The sequence below is a fragment of the Canis lupus genome, chromosome 26, assembly GCF_003254725.2.
Source record: "Canis lupus dingo isolate Sandy chromosome 26, ASM325472v2, whole genome shotgun sequence".
Taxonomy (NCBI): Eukaryota; Metazoa; Chordata; class Mammalia; order Carnivora; family Canidae; genus Canis; species Canis lupus.
Window position 1 is genome coordinate 25,915,416 of NC_064268.1, and position 18,212 is coordinate 25,933,627.

The 18,212-nt window shown below is 44.3% G+C and overlaps 1 pseudogene; it reads left to right on the forward strand.

The window, feature by feature from the left end:
- Positions 1 to 14,717: 14,717 nt before the first annotated feature.
- LOC112676886 (60S ribosomal protein L12-like) lies at positions 14,718 to 15,193 on the forward strand (annotated as a pseudogene).
- Positions 15,194 to 18,212: the final 3,019 nt, after the last annotated feature.

The window sequence follows — 18,212 nt, forward strand, 5'->3', positions numbered from 1 at the left end:
TGATCTGTTCCACAGTTCTTCTGGTCTCGATTTCGTTGAGTTCTGCTCGAATCTTTATTAACTCCCTTCTTCTCTTGGGTGTAGGATCTATTTGCTGTTTTTTCTCTAGCTCCTTTATGTGTAAGGTTAGCTTTTGTATTTGAGTTCTTTCCAGTTTTTGAATGGATGCTTGTATTGCGATGTATTTCCCCCTTAGGACTGCTTTTGCTGCATCCCAAAGATTTTGAACGGTTGTATCTTCATTCTCATTAGTTTCCATGAATCTTTTTAATTCTTCCTTAATTTCCTGGTTGACCCTTTTATCTTTTAGCAGGATGGTCCTTAACCTCCACGTGTTTGAGGTCCTTCCAAACTTCTTGTTGTGATTTAGTTCTAATTTCAAGGCATTATGGTCCGAGAATATGCAGGGGACAATCCCAATCTTTTGGTATCGGTTCAGACCCGATTTGTGTCCCAATATGTGGTCTATTCTGGAGAAAGTTCCATGTGCGCTTGAGAAGAATGTGTATTCAGTTGAGTTTGGATGTAAAGTTCTGTAGATATCTGTGAAATCCATCTGGTCCAGTGTATCATTTAAAGCTCTCGTTTCTTTGGAGATGTTGTGCTTAGAAGACCTATCGAGTATAGAAAGAGCTAGATTGAAGTCACCAAGTATAAGTGTATTATTATCTAAGTATTTCTTCACTTTGGTTAATAATTGATTTATATATTTGGCAGCTCCCACATTCGGAGCATATATATTGAGGATTGTTAAGTCCTCTTGTTGAATAGATCCTTTAAGTATGATATAGTGTCCCTCTTCATCTCTCACTACAGTCTTTGGGGTAAATTTTAGTTTATCTGATATAAGGATGGCTACCCCTGCTTTCTTTGAGGACCATTCGAATGGTAAATGGTTCTCCAACCTTTTATTTTCAGGCTGTAGGTGTCCTTCTGTCTAAAATGAGTCTCTTGTAGACAGCAAATAGATGGGTCCTGCTTTTTTATCCAGTCTGAAACCCTGCGCCTTTTGATGGGGTCATTAAGCCCGTTCACATTCAGAGTTACTATTGAGAGATATGAGTTTAGTGTCATCATGATATCTATTCAGTCTTTGTTTTTGTGGACTGTTCCACTGAACTTCTTCTTAAAGGGGAATTTTAAGAGGCCCCCTTAAAATTTCTTGCAGAGCTGGTTTGGAGGTCACATATTCTTTTAGTTGCTGCCTGTCTTGGAAGCTCTTTATCTCTCCTTCCATTTTGAATGAGAGCCTTGCTGGATAAAGTATTCTTGGTTGCATGTTCTTCTCATTTAGGACCCTGAATATATCCTGCCAGCCCTTTCTGGCCTGCCAGGTCTCTGTGGAGAGGTCTGCTGTTACCCTAATACTCCTCCCCATAAAAGTCAGGGATTTCTTGTCTCTTGCTGCTTTAAGGATCTTCTCTTTATCTTTGGAATTTGCAAGCTTCACAATTAAATGTCGAGGTGTTGAACGGTTTTTATTGATTTTAGGGGGGGATCTCTCTATTTCCTGGATCTGAATGCCTGTTTCCCTTCCCAGATTAGGAAAGTTTTCAGCTAGAATTTGTTCAAATACATATTCTGGCCCTCTGTCCCTTTCGGCGCCCTCGGGAACCCCAATTAAACGTAGGTTTTTCTTCCTCAGGCTGTCGTTTATTTCCCTTAATCTATCTTCATGGTCTTTTAATTGTTTGTCTCTTTTTTCCTCAGTTTCCCTCTTTGCTATCAACTTGTCTTCTATGTCACTCACTCGTTCTTCCACCTCGTTAACCCTTGTCGTTAGGACTTCTAGTTTGGATTGCATCTCATTCAATTGATTTTTAATTTCTGCCTGATTAGCTCTAAATTCTGCAGTCATGAAGTCTCTTGAGTCCTTTATGCTTTTTTCTAGAGCCACCAGTAGCTTTATAATAGTGCTTCTGAATTGGCTTTCTGACATTGAATTGTAATCCAGATTTTGTAACTCTGTGGGAGAGAGGACTGTTTCTGATTCTTTCTTTTGAGGTGAGGTTTTCCTTCTAGTCATTTTGCTCAGTGCAGAGTGGCCAAAAGCAAGTTGTATTGGGAAAAAGAGAAAAAGAGAGGAGAGAAAGAAGGAAAGAAAAGAGAAAGAGAAAAAAAAGGGAAGAGAAAAAAAAACGAAAGAAGAAAAAAAAAGAAGAAGAAAAAGAGAAAGAAAAAGAAAGGAGAAAAAAAAAGGGGGGCGTGGGGGAAGGAAACAAATCAAAAAGCAAAACAAAACAAAACAAAAAAAACAAAAAAAAACAAAAAACAAAACAAAAAAAAAAAAAGAACCACCGGGGAGTATCTTCTGATTCTGTGTACTTTAAGTCCCTTGGCTTCTCCTGGAGGTTATCAGTCTAGCTGGTGTTCTGGGGGAGGGGCCTGTTGTGCTGATTTTCAGGTGTTAGCAGTTGGGGGAGCTGCTGTGCCCCTGCCTGGTGCAGGGCTCAGTGGGGGTTGTTTACCCCGTGAGGCCGCAGGAGGAACAGCCCCAGTGGCGGGGCAGCTCTGGAAACCTGGATTCAGCTCCGGCAGGAACTCCGTCTGCAGGGCCTGGAGGCTCCGGGGCGGGGCCGCTGATCTGCTCAGCTCGGGGCAGGAGCGTCCTTGCTGTCCTGGGCCCTCCCGGCCTCTGCCTGTCCCGGGGGAGGCGGGATCCTGGGCTGTGTCCCGGCGCCCTGTGCTCCGGAGCCTGCGCTGTTGGATTCGCGCTCCCGGGCCGCGCAGCCCCCTCCGCGGAGCCGCCGCCCGAGCCCCTCCGAGCTGCTCCTGGAACCGCGCAGCCCCCTCCGCACGGAGCCTCTTCCTCTGCCCGAGCCCCTCCGAGCTGCTCCCGGGGCCGCGCAGCCCCCTCCGCGGAGCCGCCCCCGAGCCCCCCGAGCTGTTCCGGGTCCCGCGTGCGCGCTGCAGCCCTTAGGGAGCTCGGCGCACTCTCCTGGGCGCGCAGTTGCTGTTACTGTCCCGGGGAGCCCGAGGGCATCCCCGCCCTCCTGGGTCCTGCTCCAACTCCCCGCGAGCCCCTTTCCCCCGGGAAGGTCGGTGCAGCTCCTGCTCCTCCGGGACGGGGCTCTCCTTTCCTGGGGACACTCGCCCCGGCCTCAGCCCGGCTCCTCGCGGGGCCCCTCCCCCTTGGAGGCCTTTTGCTGCTTTATTTCTTTTTCCCCGTCTTCCTACCTTGATAGAAGCGCGAACTCTTCTCACTGTAGCGTTCCAGCTGGTCTCTCTTTAAATCTCAGGCCGAATTCGTAGATTTTCAGGATAATTTGAAGGTTTTCTAGGTAGTTTGGTGGAGATAGGTGATTTGGAGACCCTACTCTTCCGCCATCTTGCTCCTCCCCCCCGTCATGTTGTTTTTTAATGGAAGGGAAATTAAAGCTTGGACTTAAGGAAAGAACTAATCATTGCCAAGCTACTACACATTTGAGCTCAGAGATCTAGACATGAAAGTGGAGAATGACATTATCTTTAAAAATAGGGAGATATGAAAGAGGACACACATTGCCCAGTTTTTGCAGGAGGAAGGAAGGAAGGAAGGAAGGAAGGAAGGAAGGAAGGAAGGAAAGAAGGAAAGAAGGAAAGAAGGAATGAAGGAAAGAAAAATGGCCCTAATCAATGACTCACACAAACATCATGCATCCTCCCAGGATCCTCCCAGATCCTGTCCCTGAGGTTACATTCCTGACCTGAAGGTCCTTCTCCAGGCGCCTCATGTCCTCCTTTCCCACAACACCATGCAGCCCCTTCTTCAGTGCCCCAGGACCACCAGGCTGATCTTGGCTGCCACTGACTGGCCTCCAGGCCTGGGGAGAGGAAGGGGAGTGAAGGAGCTGAAGGGTGGGGGCTCTGGGTCTCAGCTCCTGGATCCACAGGACTGGGAAGCATGAATCAAGCCACAATTGGTAACAGATCCTCTCTGCATGGGTCCCAGAGTGCCCAGGGTGACCTCTCCTTATCCCCCTCCCTTTCTTCACAGGATCTAGCCACAAGGGTCTCAGGCACACAAAGTTCTCCTGAGATATTTCTGGAGACTATCATGCTTTGTCTTCCTCTCTACTTTTACCACATTCAGTTTCCTCCTTTCCTTTGTAGTCCCTTTCACTATTTCTTATATTCCACATATGAGTGAAACCATATGATTGTCTTTCTCTGACTGACTTATTTTACTCAGAATAATAGTTTACAGTTCAATCCACATTGAAATAAATTGTAGGTATTCATCCTTTCTGATGGATGAGTAAAATTCCAGTATATATAGATATCTTTCCCACATCTTCTTTATCCATTCATCTGTCAAAGACATGGTGGCTCCTTCTGCAGTATGGCTCTTGTGGATATTGGTGCTATAAACATTGGGGTGCAGGCATCCTGGCATTTCACTGCATTTGTATCTGTGGGGTAAATCTCTAGCAGTGCAACTGCTGGGTCGTAGGGCAGATCTATATTTAACTCCTTGCGGAACCTCCACACAGTTTTCCAGAGTGGCTGCACCAGTTCACAATCCCACAACAGTGCAAGAGGTTTCCCCTTCTCCACATCCTCTCCAACATTTGTGGTTTCCTGCCTTGTTAATTTTCCCCATTCTTACTGGTGTGAGGTGGTATCTCATTGTGGTTTTGATTTGTATTTCCCTGATGGCAAGTGATGCAGAGCATTTTCTCACGTGCATGTTGGCCATGTTTATGTCTTCCTCTGTGAGATTTCTGTTCATCTCTTTTGTCCATTTAATGATTGGATTGTTTGTTTCTTTGCTATTGAGTTTAAAATTTCTTTATAGATCTTGGATACTAGACCGTTATCTGAAATGTCCTTTGCAAATCTCTTCTCCCATTCAGTAGTTTGTCTTTTAGTTTTGTTGACTGTTTCTTTTGTTGTGCAAAAGCTTTTTATCCTGATTAAGTCCCAAAAGCTCATTTTTGCTTTATTTTCACTTGCCTTCATGGATGGATCTTGCAAGAAGTTGCGGTGGCCAAGTTCAAAAAGATTGTTGGGATCCCTGGGTGGCGCAGTGGTTTAGCGCCTGCCTTTGGCCCAGGGCGCGATCCTGGAGACCCGGGATCCAGTCCCATGCCAGGCTCCCGGTGCATGGAGCCTGCTTCTCCCTCTGCCTGTGTCTCTGCCTCTCTCTCTCTCTCTGTGACTATCATAAATAAATAAAAAAAATAAAAATAAAAAAAAGGGAAAGACATTGGAGTATAAGCATCTCTCAATAATTTGCAAAAAAAAAAATACACAAGGTAATGTCGCACCTAAAGGAACTGGAGAAGAACAGCAAAAAAGCCTACACCAAGCAGAAGATTCAAGCAGAACTCAATGAAATAGAGACCAGAAATCCTGTAGAACAGATCAACAAAGCCAGGAGTTGGTTCTTTGAAAGAATTAATAAGATAGATTAACCTTTAGCCAGCCTTATTAAAAAGAAGAGAGAAATGACTCAAATCAACAAAATCATGAATGAAAGAGGAGAGACCAGAACCAAAATCAAGGAAATACAAACAATTTTAAAAAAATATTATGAGCATCTATAAGCCAAAAGATTAGGCAGTCTAGAAGAAGTGGATGCATTTCTGGAGAAGCACAAATTAACATAACTGTAAAAGAAGAAACAGAAAACCTGAACAGGCCAAGAACCAGGGAGGAAATTGAAGCAGTCATCAAAAATGTCCCAAGACACAAAAGACCAGGGTCATATTGCTACCCAGGGGATTTCTATCAAACATTTAAAGAAGAAATAATGCCTTTTCTACTAAAGCTGTTCCAAAGGATAGACAGGGATGGCATACTTCCAAACTTGTTTTATGAGGCCAGCATCACCTCAATTCCAACACCAGACAAAGACCCCGCCAAAAAGGAAATTATAGACCAATATCCCTGATGAAGAGAGATGCAAAAATTCTCAACAAGTACATTAAGAAGATTATTCCCCATGACCAAGTGGGATTTATCCCTGGGTTTCAAAGTTGTTTCAACACTCATAAATCAATCAATGATTACATCACATCAAAAATAGAAAAAAAACATATAATCCTCTCAATAAATGCAGAGAATGCATTTGACAAAATACAGCATCCATTCCTGATCAAAACTCTTCAGAGTGTAGGGATAGAGTGAACATTCCTCGACATCTTAAAAGCCTTCTATGAAAAGCTCACAGCAAATATCATTCTCAATGGGGAAGCACTGGGAGGCTTTCCCCTAAGATCAGGAACAAGACAGGGATGTCCACTCTCACCACTGCTGTTCAACATAGTACTGGAAGTCCTAGCCTCAGCAATCAGACAACAAAAAGACATTAAAGGCATTCAAATTGGCAAAGAAGAAGTCAAACTCTCCCTCTTCGCCGATGACATGATACTCTACATAGAAAACCCAAAAGTCTCCACCCCAAGATTGCTAGAACTCATACAGCAATTCGGTAGCGTGGCAGGATACAAAATCAATGCCCAGATCAGTGGCATTTCTATACACTAACAATGAGACTGAAGAAAGAGAAATTAAGGAGTCAATCCCATTTACAATTGCACCCAAAAGCATAAGATACCTAGGAATAAACCTAACCAAAGATGTAAAGGATCTATACCCTCAAAACTATAGAACACTTCTGAAAGAAATTGAGGAAGACACAAAGAGATGGAAAAATATTTCATGCTCATGGATTGGCAGAATTAATATTGTGAAAATGTCAATGTTACCCAGGGCAATATACACGTTTAATGCAATCCCTATCAAAATACCATGGACTTTCTTCAGAGAGTTAGAACAAATTATTTTAAGATTTGTGTGGAATCAGAAAAGACCCCGAATAGCCAGGGGAATTTTAAAAAAGAAAACCATATCTGGGGGCATCACAATGCCAGATTTCAGGTTGTACTACAAAGCTGTGGTCATCAAGACAGTGTGGTACTGGCACAAAAACAGACACATAGATCAGTGGAACAGAATAGAGAATCCAGAAGTGGACCCTGAACTTTATGGGCAACTAATATTCGATAAAGGAGGAAAGACTATCCATTGGAAGAAAGACAGTCTCTTCAATAAATGGTGCTGGGAAAATTGGACATCCACATGCAGAAGAATGAAACTAGACCACTCTCTTGCACCATACAGAAAGATAAACTCAAAATGGATGAAAGATCTAAATGTGAGACAAGATTCCATCAAAATCCTAGAGAAGAACACAGGCAACACCCTTTTTGAACTCAGCCATAGTAACTTCTTGCAAGATACATCCACGAAGGCAAAAGAAACAAAAGCAAAAATGAACTATTGGGACTTCATCAAGATAAGTAGCTTTTGCACAGCAAAGGATACAGTCAACAAAACTAAAAGACAACCTACAGAATGGGAGAAGATATTTGCAAATGACATATCAGATAAAGGGCTAGTTTCCAAGATCTATAAAGAACTTATTAAACTCAACACCAAAGAAACAAACAATCCAATCATGAAATGGGCAAAAGACATGAACAGAAATCTCACAGAGGAAGACATAGACATGGCCAACATGCATATGAGAAAATGCTCTGCATCACTTGCCATCAGGGAAATACAAATCAAAACCACAATGAGATACCACCTCACACCAGTGAGAATGGGGAAAATTAACAAGGCAGGAAACAGCAAATGTTGGAGAGGATGCGGAGAAAAGGGAACCCTCATACACTGTTGGTGGGAATGTGAACTGGTGCAGCCACTCTGGAAAACTGTGTGGAGGTTCCTCAAACAGTTAAAAATAGACCTGCCCTACGACCCAGCAATTGCACTGTTGGGGATTTACCCCAAAGATACAAATGCAATGAAACGCCGGGACACCTGCACCCCGATGTTTATAGCAGCAATGGCCACGGTAGCCAAACTGTGGAAGGAGCCTTGGTGTCCAACGAAAGATGAATGGATAAAGAAGATGTGGTTTATTTATACAATGGAATATTACTCAGCTATTAGAAATGACAAATACCCACCATTTGCTTCAACGTGGATGGAACTGGAGGGTATTATGCTGAGTGAAGTAAGTCAGTCGGAGAAGGACAAACATTGTATGTTCTCATTCATTTGGGGAATATAAATAATAGTGAAAGGGAATATAAGGGAAGAGAGAAGAAATGTGTGGGAAATATCAGAAAGGGAGACAGAACGTAAAGACTGCTAACTCTGGGAAACGAACTAGGGGTGGTAGAAGGGGAGGAGGGCGGGGGGTGGGAGTGAATGGGTGTCGGGCACTGGGGGTTATTCTGTATGTTAGTAAATTGAACACCAATAAAAAATAAATTAAAATAAATAAATAAAATATATCTTGATTTGAAAACTTAAAAAAAAATAAAAAATAAAAAAAATAAATAGGGGGTGCAGTCCTCCCCAGCATGGATTCGGCACCTCCAGGGCTCAGAGCAGAGCCTTCCCTTCCCTCACAGGCTCCACTGCTCAGAAGTGACCAAGGTTCACTGTGTCTTAGGCCTGAACACTGGGATGTGGGATGTTGTGTGAGGACACAGGTCGTAGCCAATTCCATTCTCAGAGCTGGATGGGATCCCTCGCTCAGCACCTGAGGCTTGGGTTGTGCACCTGAGGAGATGGGGTCCGTCAAAGTACGAATTTGGGGCCTATGGCCATGAATTCTTTTATGGGCTATGAGATTTGGGGGATGTTGCACCATTACTGGGAAAATGCTCAGCCTGCCTCAGTGAAGTTGGTTGATGTGGGTGCATGAATGAACATTTGCTATAGCTGTCACCAGGTTGATAGAGACTCCTGTGAGTGGGAATCCTGAGCCCACAGGTACTGACTCTGTCTCCTTCTTCCCTTAGTCCCCATTGGAGCTTTTCCATAATCCAGGGCTGTAGGGGACGTGAATATCAAGAGTAAGAACTCTCCCATGTGTACATGTATCACTGCCCTAAGGAATCTCTTGATGACCCCAGATCCAAGGTCATCTTCTCTTTCACAAGAGCAGTAGAAACACAGGGGTTGCCATGGCAATGTTACCACAGCTCTCAGGCAGAGATCCTATATTGTGACCCAGAACAGCATTGAGAGACCAGCCAGGGATTCAACCCTAATTTTCCAGGCCCAGGTGTGTTGACAAAAACGTCTTTGACCACCTTGGGCTGCATGCAGCCTGGGGAGAGATTGATCATCATTACTGTAGAGCCACATACGATCAACATCACCCAGATAAGTTCTGTTTCCCAGGGACATGTGATAACATCTACTCTTCACATCTTTATTTTCTTCTATTTATTTATTCATGAGAGACACACAGTGAGAGAGGAAAGACACAGGCAGAGGGGGAAGCAGGCTTCATGCAGAGAGACAAACGTGGGACTAGATCCCGGGTCTCCAGGATCACGCCCTGGGCTAAAGGCGGCGCTAAACCTCTGAGCCACTTGGGCTGCCCTACTATTCACCTCTTATTCCATCACTCCCCTGTCCCAGCCTCTAAGCAACACAGGCTCAGAATCTGGCTTTGAATGCTTTGTATCTCACTAGAAACAGAATTGTTTAAATTTAAATTCCAGACTTGTTTAAATTCCAATGAAAATACCTCCTTTTGAAGATATTCATCTCCCAATGAAAAAATAGTTACATGGATTTCAGAAGCGATATGACCCACACTACTGCTGTGTTGGAATGAGAAGAAGGGCAGTTGTGCAAGATGTGTGACCCAGGAGAACCAGTTGGCATACTGCCTAGCCCTGCCTGTCCACTGGTACCATTCTAGGGATTTAGTGAGAATTCCCTGAGTTCTGGTATTTGGTGATAACGTTTTTCTCTCTTTCCTTTCAGATTGGAGCTTTGGAAGCTCCTGAATTACAGGATGCTGGGTCGTGTCATCCCAGTGAGCAGATGTGAACAGAACCCTTACCAAAAATGTACACAGAGAACAACTGCACCTGTGTAAAGATTTCCCACATGAAAAGTCACTGGGGGACTACACACCGAAACAGTGAGGTAGCACCAGACTCCCATCAGCAAGGCTAAAATTCAGTACCACGTCAACATCAGATGGTGCCCAGGATGTGGGGCAGCAGGAACTCTCCTACACTGCTTGGGGGAATGCCAAATGTCCAAGGTGCTTGGGAAAATAACTGGGTAGTTTCTTGCAGAGCTAAACGAAATATTTATTTATTTATTTATTTATTTATTTATTTATTTATTTTTTATTTATTTATTTTTATTGGAGTTCAATTTGCCAATATATAGCATAACACCAAGTGCTCATCCCATCAAGTGTCCCCTCACTGCCCATCACCCAGTCACCCTCAACACCTGCCCACCTCCCTTTCCACCACCCCTTGTTCTTTTCCTAGAGTTTGGAGTCTCCCATATTCTATCTCCCTCTCTGATAATTCCTACTCATTTTTTCTCCTTTCCTCTTTTTTCCCTTTCACTATTTTTTATATTCCCCAAATGAATAAGACGATATTATGTTTGTCCTTCTCTGATTGACTTATTTCACTCAGCAGAATACCCTCCAGTTCCATTCATGTCAAAGCAAATGGTGGTTTTTGGCGTTTCCAATGGCTGAGGAATATTCCATTGTATACATAGACCACATCTTCTTTACCATTTATCTTTTGATGGACTCTGAGGCTCCATTCACAGTTTGGCTACTGTGGACATTGCTCCTATAAATATTGGGGTGCAGGTGTCCCGGAATTTCACTGCATCTGTATCCTTGAGGTAAATCCCCAGCAGAGCAATTGCTGGGTCATAGGGCAGATCTATTTTTAATTCTTTGAGGAACCTCCACACAGTTTTCCAGAGTGGCTGCAACAGTTCACATTCCCACCAACAGTGCAAAAGGGTTCCCCTTTCTCCACATCTTTTCCAACATTTGTGGTTTCCTACCTTGTTAATTTTCCCCATTCTCACATATGTGAGGTGTTATCTCATTGTGGTTTTGATTTGAAGTTCCCTGATGGCAAGTGATGCAGAGCATTTTCTCACGTGCTTGTTGGCCATGTCTATGTCTTCCTCTGTGAGATTTCTGTTCATGTCTTTTGCCCATTTCATGATTGGATTGTTTGTTTCTTTGTTGTTGAGTTTAACACGTTCTTTATAGATCTTGGATGCTAGTCCTTTATCTGATACGTCATTTGCAAATATCTTCTCCCATTCTGTAGGTTGCCTTTTAGTTTTGTGGACTCTTTCTTTTTTTTAAGATTTTATTTATTTATTCACGAGACACACACAGAGAGAGAGAGAGAGAGAGAGAGAGAGAGAGAGAGAGAGAAGCAGGCTCCAAGCAGGGAGCCCGACATGGGACTCGATCCCGGGTCTCCAGGATCAGGCCCTGAGCTGAAGGCAGCGCTAAACCGCTGAGCCAACCGGGCTGCATGTGGACTGTTTCTTTTGCTATGCAAAAGCTTCTTATCTTGATGAAGTCTCCATAGTTCATTTTTGCTTTTGTTTCTCTTGCCTTCATGGATGTATCTTTCAAGAAGCTACTGTGACCAAGTTCATGGTGAATAATTTTCTTAATGTGTTTTTGGATCCTATTGGGTAGTATCTTGTTGAGAATTTTTGCATCCATTTTCATCAGGAATATTGGTCTATAATTCTCCTTTTTGTTGGAGTCTTTGTCTGGTTTTAGAATTAAGGTGATGCTGTCCTCATAGAACAAGTTTGGAACTATTCCATCTCTATCTTTCCAAGCAACTTTAGTAGAATAGGTATCGTTTCTTCTTTAAACCTTTGATAGAATTCCCCTGGGAAGCCATCTGGCCCTGGACATTGTGTCTTGGGAGGTTTTTGATGACTGCTTCAATTTCCTCCCTGGTTATCGGCCTGTTCAGGTTTTTTGTTTCTTCCTGTTCCATTTTTGGTAGTTTGTGGTTTTCCAGAAATGCATCCATTTCTTCTAGATTGCCTAATTTATTGGCTTATAGCTGCTCATAATGTTTTAAAATTGTTTGTATTTCCTTGGTATTAGTAGTGATCCCTCCTTTCTCATTCATGATTTGATTAATTTGAGTGTTTTCTCTCTTCTTTTTAATAAGGCTCACTAATGGTTTATCTATCTTATTAATTCTTTGAAAGAACCAACTCCTGTTTTTGTTAATCCATTCCACAGTTCTTCTGGTCTCTATTTAATTGGGTTCTGCTATAATCTATTAATTTCTTCTTCGTCTGGATGTAGGATCTATCTTCTGTTTTTTTCTCCAGCTCCTTTTCGTGCAAGGTTAGCTTTTGTATTTGAGTTCTTTCCAGTTTTTGGATGGATGCTTGTATTGCGATATATTTCCCCCTCCGGACTCCTTTTGCTGTATCCAAAAGATTTTGAATGGTTGTATCTTCATTCTCAACAGTTTCCATGAATCTTTCTAATTCTTCCCTAATTTCCTGGTTGTCACTTTCTTCTTGTAGCAGGCTGGTCCTTAACCTCCATGTGTTTGAAATCCTTTCAAACTTCTTGTGATTTAGTTCTAGTTTCAAAGCATTCTGGTCTGAAAATATGCAGGGGACGATCCCAATCTTTAGTATTGATTAAGATCTGATATTTGACCCAGTATGTGGTCTATTTTGGAGAACGTTCCATGTGCACTTGAGAAGAATGCATATTCAGTTGCGTTTGGATGTAAATTTCTATAAATATCTGTGAAATCCATCTGGTCCAGTGTATCATTTAAAGCTCTTGTTTCTTTGGAGGTGTTGTGCTTAGAAGATCTGTCGATTCTAGAAAGTGTTGTGTTCAAGACACCAAGTATAAGTGATTTATTATCTAAGTATGTCTTAACTTTGGTTATGAATTGATTGATATCGTTGGCTGCTCCCACATTCGGGGCATAAATATTCATGAGTGTTAAGTCCTCTTGTTGGATAGATCCTTTAATTATGATATCGTGTCCTTCTTCATCTCTTACTACAGTCTTTGGGATAAACTTTAATTTTTCTAATATAAGGATGGCTACCCCTGCTTTCTTTTGAGGATCATTTGAATGGTAAATGGTTCTTCAACCTTTTATTTTCAGGTTTCAGGTGTCCTTCTGTCTACAAGGAGTCTCTTGTAGACAGAAAATTGATGGGTCTTGCTTTTTTATCCAGTCTGAAACCCTGCACCTTTTGATGGTGTCATTGAACTCATTCACATTGATTTCCTGTTGAAAGTTATGAGTTTAGTGTCATCATGATACCTATTCAGTCCCTGTTTTTGTGGATTGTTTCCTTGGACTTCCTCTTTCTTTTACAGAGTCCCCCTTACTATTTCTTGCAGAGCTGGTTTGGTGGTCACATATTCTTTCAGTTCCTGACTGTCTTGGAAGCTCTGTATCTCTCCTTCTATTCTGAATGAGAGCCTTGCTTGATCGAGTATTCTTGGCTGCATGTTCTTCTCATTTAGGACCCTGAATATATCCTGCCAGCCCTTTCTGGCCTGCCCGGTCTCTGTGGAGAGGTCTCCTGTTAACCTAATACTTTTCCCCATAAAGGTTAGGGATTTCTTGTCTCTTGCTGCTTTAAGGATTTTCCCTTTATCTTTGGTATTTGCAAGTTTCCCTATTGAATGTTGAGGTTTTGAATTTTGATTTTATTTTTTTGATTTTAGGGGGAATCTTTCTATCTCCTGGATCTGAATGCCTATTTCCCTTCCAATGTTAGGGAAGTTCTCAGCTACATTTTGTTCAGAGACACCTTCTGCTCCTCTATCCTTTTCATTGCCCTCTGGAACCCCAATTAAACGTGTATTTTTCCTGTTGACGCCGTCATTTATTTCCTTTAACCTTTCCTCATGATCTTTTCATAGGTTTTCTCTTTTTTGCTCAGCTGCCTTTCTTGCCATCAACTTGTCTTCTATGTCATTCACTTGTTCTTCTACCTCGTTAACCCTTGTCATTAGGACCTCCAGTTTGGATTGCATCTCATTTATTTGATTTTTATTTTCAGCCTGATTAGATCTAAATTCTCCAGTCATGTAGTCTCTTGAATCTTTTATGCTTTTATTTCCAGATCCACTAGTAGCTTTATAATTGTGCTTCTGAATTGGCTTTCTGACATTTGGATTACAATTCGATGTCAGAAAGTCAATTGGAAAGGTACAAGTATTATATGGTCTTGTTCATTTGGGGAATATAAAAATTAGTGAAAGGGAATAAAGAGAAAAGTGAGAGAATGAGTGAAAATATCAGTGAGGTTGACAAAACATGAGAGATACCTAACTCTGGGAAATTAAGAAGGGGTACTGGAAGGGGATTTGAGCGGGGAGTTGGGGTAACTTGGTGATGGGCACTGAGTGGGGTATTTGGGATGAGCACTGGGGGTTATGCTATATGTTGGCAAATTGAACTCCAATAAAAAAATTAAAAAAAAATACAAATTCTGTAACTCTCTAGGAGAGAGTACTGTTTCTGATTCTTTCTTTTGTGGTGAGTTCTTCCTTCTACTCATTTTGCTCAGTGCAGAGTGGCTAAAAGCTAGATGTACTGGAAAATGGAAGGAAAAAAGTAAAAATAAGATATAACAAACAAAGAACAAAAAACCAAACCAAACAGAAACAAAAAACAAAAAACAAACAAACAAACAAAAAACCAAGGAGGGGTATCCTCTGTTCTATATATTGTAAGTCCCTGAACTTCCCCTGGAGCTTTCCAGCACTGCTTGGTCAAGAACTTGCTCTTCCGCTTTTGGCTCGGAGGAGGCAAAGGTGCAACTGTATTTGGTCCTCCCGAATCCGGGTTCATCCGACACCAGCTGCCTCCACTATTCCGCCTAAGTTCAATCCCAAAGAGATCAAAGTCATGTTCCTGAGGTGCACCGGTGGTGAGGTTGGTGCCACATCTGCCCTGACCCCGAAGATCAGCTGCTGGGTCTGTCTCCAAAAAAGGTTGGTTATGACATCGTCAAGACAACTGGTTATTGGAAGGTTATAAGGATTACAGTGAAACTGATCATTCAGAACAGACAGGCCCAGATTGAAGTGGTACCTTCTACCTCTTCCCTGATTATCAAAGCCCTCAAGGAACCACCAAGAGACAGAAAAAAGCAGAAAAACATTAAGCACAGTGGAAATATCACTTTTGATGAGCTTGTCAATATTGCCCAACAGACGCGACATGGATTTCTAGCCAGAGAACACTCTAGAACCATTAAAGAGATCCTGGGGACTGCCCAGTCTCTGGGCTGCAATGTTGGTGGCTGTAACTATCATGACATCATAGATGAAATCAATAGCTATGCAGTTGAATGCCCAGAGAGTTGACTACAAAGGAAAATATTTTAATAAAGGATCATTTGACAAAAAAAAAAAAAGAACTTGCTCTTCCCCTGTCCTTCCAGCTGGTTCTAGCAGAGGGGCCTGTTATGCTGACTCTCAGGTGTGTGCACTTGGGGAGCTGTCCTGCCCCCTGCCACGTCATGTCTCAGTGGGAGCTGTTTATCCTGTGAAGTCCCTGTTCCCTGGCAGACTTGCTCTGTCTGTGGCACTAGGTGACACCAGGAGGAACAATAGCAGAGGCAGCGGTCAGCTCCCCATCCCTGGAGTCAGCTCCCACAGTAACTTCCGCAGCTCCCAGTCTGCAGGGGTCTGGATGCTCCTGGGCAGGGCTGCTGATCTGCTCAGGTCGGGGCCCCCGGCGGCAGGTGTCCTCGCTGTCCTGGGCCCTCCCGCCCCCGCCTATCACAGGGGAAGGCAGGATCCTGGGCTGTGTCCCTGGCACCCTGGGCTCCCGGGCCTGCTTTGCTGGAATCACGCTCCTGGCAGTGCAGCCCCCTCTGCAGAGCCTCCGCCCAGGCCCCTCCGAGCTGCTCCCAGGCTGTGGGGCGCACTGCAGCCTTTTAGGGAGCTCCGCCGTGGGGTGTGGGGCTCTCCCCAGGGGCAGGGGCTCTGCTCGTGCCCCCAGGAGCCTGAGGGCATCCCCGCCCTCCTGGGGTCCTGCTCCGACTCCCTGTGAGCGCCTGTCCATCCTGGAAGGTTGGTACAGCTCCTGCTCCTCCAGGCAGGGCTCTCCTGATCTGGGGGTGCTCGCCGCGGCCTCAGCCCGGCTCCTCGGGGACCCTCCCCCTCGGATGCCTTTTTTTCTTTATTTCTTTTTTCGCTGTCTTCATACCTTGATAGAACCATGAACTCTTCTCACCGTAGCATTCCAGCTGTTCTTTCTTTAAATGTCAGACTGAATTCGTAAGTTTTCAGGATGCTTTGAAGGTTATCTAGGTAAGTTGGTGGGGACAGGTGACTTGGGGACCCTACTTTTCCACCATCTTCAGTAGTATATATAATTTCCATGTTTCAACACAATCCTAATAAGGGGATTCCTTAGCAAAATATGTGAAAAAAATGAGGTTTGTCCATAAAAGAAAAGATTCTGTACAGGGAGACATGAATGATGGAGACAATGAGTGAGGGTCTGAATATGTCCCTACAGTGTAGACTGTATGCTAATACAATATGGCCTGTTGTGAGCCACACTAGGGCTCATCTGTGAACACACTGTGCTTCTCGGATTTGTCACTGATACAACAAATATGTTGGTACAAAACAAACAAGGAGTAGTGGAAGGGGAGGTGGGTGGGGGAATGGGGTGACTGGGTGATGGGCAATGAGGGGGGCACTTGACGGATGAGCACTGGATGTCATACTATAGGTTGGTAAATCGAACTCCAATAAAAAATACACAAAAATGAACAAAAACGGGAGGTTAAAACGCAAATACATTTCTGTGAGAACATGTGGAACTCATGCTTCTAATGCCCAAGAGATGGAACCCATTCTGAGAGTCAGACCTGTCCATGCCAATGGGGAGAGAACTGGTGAGCCCTGGAAACCAGCTGGGCTCTCAGGGCTTTGGGCCTTGCCGAGGTGTGTGCCCTGTGACCAGGAGGGGGCGCTGAGGGACTGCCCTGTGGTCCCTACAGTGCTGCTCAGTGAGGATGCTTCACTCAGGGTGCCTGGGCCTGAGAACTGGGTTATGAGTTCCCTGATGGGGACTCAGCATCTGTGGCCCCTCTGGCCTGGCAGTCTCCCCTGCGGGCCTGTGTGTAGTCTCAGCAAGTGCTTCCCCCCAGGGCTGTCCCCAGGGCTGAAGCCACCTCCATCCTCCTCAGTGTGTGTTGTGAGCAGAGCTCCAGGAGGGGCTGGGCAGTGTGTGTTGTGAGCAGGGCCCAGGGAGGGGCTGGGCAGTCAGTGGGTGGCACCCATGTGCATGGACAGCCCCTCCTATGGCAGAGGGTGGAGGAGAAGAGGAGGCCTGGGGTAGCCCAGCCCATGAAGGGGACCAGGGACTGTGTCACCCTGGCCTGGGATCTTTAATATTCATTCTACTCTGTCAGTGCACAGGTCAGGACTGACCTCAGGGACACAGAGCCACTGTCAGCCTACGTCAGTTGGTCTAGCTTAGAGGTTTGAGGAAATTCAGTCTGGCCCCTGCTCCATCACCCATGAATGTGTCTGCAGGTTCCCCGTCCCAGCCTGTGCTGACCCAGCGCCCTCCCTCTCTGTATCCTGGGGAATAACAACCAGACTCACCTGCAATCTGAGCAGCGGCTGCAGCAGTGGCCATACGGTGGTTCCAGCAGCAAGGAAGCTTCCTGAGTACCTGCTGACGTTCTACTGAGACTCACCAGGGCTTCAGGGTCCCCAGCCACTTCTCTGGTTTCAAGGACACCATGGCCAATGCAGGGCACTCAGATGGCTGCGAAGTTCATACAACAGGGTCCTCATGGGGACTCATGGGCACCCCTTCAGGTTTTCCTGCCTGCATGATCAGACACATGATATAATCATAAGGTTAAAAAAAGAGAGGGATCCCTGGGTGGCGCAGCAGTTTGGCGCCTGCCTTTGGCCCAGGGCGCGATCCTGGAGACCCGGGATCGAATCCCACATCGGGCTCCCGGTGCATGGAGCCTGCTTCTCCCTCTGCCTGTGTCTCCGCCTCTCTCTCTCTGTGTGTGTGTGACTATCATAAATAAATAAAAAAAAAACTTTAGAAAAAAAAAGAGATAAATGATTCTATAAAATGTTTTTAAATGTCTATTTAAATGAAAGCCAAAGTCATTCTTTTTTTAAACGTTTTATTTATTTATTCATTAGACACAAATAGAGAGAGACAGAGACACAGTCATAGGGTGAAGCAGGGTCCCCACAGGAAGCCTGATGCAGGTCTTGATCCCAGTACCCTGGAATAATGACCTGAGCCAAGGGCAGATACTCAAGCACTGAGCCACCAGGTGCAACTGCACTGAGGTTTTAAATGCAACTTCCATCGTTATTCTCCAAGCAGTAC